Consider the following 471-nt stretch of genomic DNA (forward strand, 5'->3'; position numbering starts at 1 on the left):
AATCTAATCTATTTCCAAGCACATTGTGCGCTGTCGGTCCTGCTTGCTACACAACAACATTCAATATTTAGTATTTACTGCTGTATACACTTGGCTAGATTAACCTGATAGTGTTGTGTTTAGTATGTTGCTCTGTTTTTTTTTGCTTGTTTTCTCTTCTTTCTCTCTCAACAGGTGATCCAGGAGATTTTTTTCTCTTCTTTCTCTTTTTAAGTGCCCTTTCTCACTGTCCCTCTTCCTTTCTGTTTTTCTTTTCCTTCATCTTTCTTTCTCCCTTTCCTATCCCTCAGTCATGTCTGTCCCGTATGTAGCAAGTGAAAATAAAATAAAATAAAATAAACAATAAAAGGTGAACCAAATAGACCAATATGGCAGGGCTGGGATGGTCAATTTGGTAAACTAAATCCGTTGGGCATCTTTCTTTGCCTTTAGACAAAAATTCTGATGCAAAAGAGCCAAACGGGACAGGCA

Source organism: Pundamilia nyererei, unplaced genomic scaffold (genome assembly GCF_000239375.1).
Source record: "Pundamilia nyererei isolate P.nyererei 1_Seehausen unplaced genomic scaffold, PunNye1.0 scaffold00135, whole genome shotgun sequence".
NCBI lineage: Eukaryota > Metazoa > Chordata > Actinopteri > Cichliformes > Cichlidae > Pundamilia > Pundamilia nyererei.